At 43.7% G+C, this 2,188-nt stretch overlaps 1 non-coding gene across 1 annotated transcript; it reads left to right on the forward strand.

Annotated features, from left to right (window-relative positions):
* Nucleotides 1-1,693: 1,693 nt before the first annotated feature.
* LOC141722828 (small nucleolar RNA R71) lies at nucleotides 1,694-1,800 on the forward strand. Its single transcript, XR_012575828.1, has one exon. It is a non-coding gene; the product is annotated as a small nucleolar RNA R71 (small nucleolar RNA).
* The last annotated feature ends 388 nt before the right edge of the window (nucleotides 1,801-2,188 follow it).

Raw genomic sequence — 2,188 nt, forward strand, 5'->3', positions numbered from 1 at the left:
GAATGGCACATCCAACTTCCTCTTCCTCAGAGGTGCATTCAAAACCTGAATTTGCTCTACTTTAAAGCACTCCTCTTTAGCTGTGGGTAATTTTATTTCCTTGAACACATTGAAAGTGACCTTTTGATCGTGAACCTTCATCGTAAGCTATCCTTTTTGCACATCGATCATAGTTCGGCCTGTAGCCAAGAATGGTCTTCCCAAGATGATGGGAATCTTCTTATCTTCCTCGAAATCAAGAATTACAAAGTCAGCAGGGAAGAAGAGTTTATCCACCTTGACCAAGACATCCTCCACTATACCTCGTGGATAAGCGATGGAACGGTCAGCTAGTTGCAATGACATGTATATTGGTTTCGGCTCAGGAAAACCAAGCTTCTTGAAGATAGATAAGGGCATCAGATTGATGCTAGCTCCTAAATCACATAAACACTTGTCGAATGACAAGTTTCCGATGGTGCAAGGAATAGTGAAGCTTCCAGGATCTTTAAGCTTCGGAGGCAACTTTTGTTGCAGCACAGCACTGCATTCCTCCGTTAGAGCAACGGTCTCTAAGTCATCGAGCTTCACTTTCCGAGAGAGAATACCTTTCATAAACCTCGCATAGCTAGGCATCTGTTCAAGAGCTTCAGCGAAAGGTATATTGATATGAAGTTTCTTGAACACCTCCAAAAACTTCTCAAACTGCTTATCTGGATTTTTCTTCTGCAGCCTCTTTGGAAAAGGAGGTGGAGGATAGATCTGTTTCTCCCCTGTATTACCCTCAGGAGGAGTGTGTTCCACAGTAGTCTTCCTTGGTTCCACCTCTACTTCCTTATGCACATCTTCTTCAGCCACAACTGCATTTTTTGAATCTTGAGATTTTTCAGGCTCTTCGTCTTGCTGAATTTGGGGGCTTGCGACCTTTCCAGACCTTAAGGTGATGGCGTTCACATGTTCTTCAACTTCCCTCTTTCCTGGATTGGCTTCTGTATCACTAGGAAGCGTTCCTGGTGGTCGATTCAATAAGGCATTAGCAATTTGCCCTATTTGGTTCTCCAGAGTCTTGATAGAAACAGCTTGGCTTTGGCATATAAGAGCCTGGTTTTTGTACATAAGCTTCAACTCCTCTAATTCAGATTTTTCATTCGAAGATAGACCTGCATTATGAGTTTGTTGTTGAAGTTGGAGTTGTTGCTGAAAACCAAGAGAGTTGAACAACTTATTTCCAAACGGCTGGAACGGCTGTTGCATCACATTCTGATTGTTGCTCCAGCTGAAGTTAGGATGATTCCAGTTGTCAGGATGATAAGTGTCTGGAAATGGTTGTTGCGATCTCTGAAAGTTGCTCACAAACTGAGTTGAGTCGCTAGATATAGCGCATTGCTCTGTCGCATGCGGACCTGCACACAGCTCACAAATACTAATTATCTGCTTAACACCATAGTTAGCCAGAGAATCGATCTTCATAGACAACGCCTTTAGTTGAGCAGTGATAGCCGTAGCTGTATCCACTTCAAGAACTCCTGCTACCTTGCCCTGTGGATATCTCTGGGTTGGATACTGATATTCATTAGCAGCCATCAGTTCAATTAGATCATAAGCTTCCTTATAGCTCTTTGCCCATAATGCTCCGCCTGATGCTGCATCGAGCATGGGTCTGGACTGTGCTCCCAACCCATTGTAAAAATAAGTGATGATCATCCAATCAGGAATTCCATGATGAGGACACTTCCTAAGCATCTCCTTGTAGCGCTCCCAAGCTTCACTTAGCGATTCTCCCGTTTGCTGCGCAAATTGAGTAATAGTATTTCTGATTGCAGCTGTCTTCGCCATAGGGAAGAATTTAGTAAGGAATTTCTGAGCAAGATCCTCCCAAGTAGTAATCGAACCAGCTGGTAGAGAGTGTAACCAGCTCTTAGCCTTGTCCCTCAGAGAGAATGGGAACAGTCTCATCTTCACAGCATCTTCAGAAACACCATTGAACCTGAAGGTGTCGCAGATCTCTATGAAATCCCTAATGTGTGTATTGGGATCTTCCGTTGGAGAACCCCCAAACTGGATTGAATTCTGCACCCATTGAATTATGCCAGGCTTGATCTCAAAAGTATTAGTTGTGACAGCTGGCCGGACAATGCTAGATCGAATGTCATTGATCTTGGGTTGAGAAAAATCCATCAAAGCTCTCGTTCGTGCTACTGGATCTCCC

This window comes from Apium graveolens, chromosome 4, assembly GCF_009905375.1.
Source record: "Apium graveolens cultivar Ventura chromosome 4, ASM990537v1, whole genome shotgun sequence".
NCBI classification, from domain to species: domain Eukaryota; kingdom Viridiplantae; phylum Streptophyta; class Magnoliopsida; order Apiales; family Apiaceae; genus Apium; species Apium graveolens.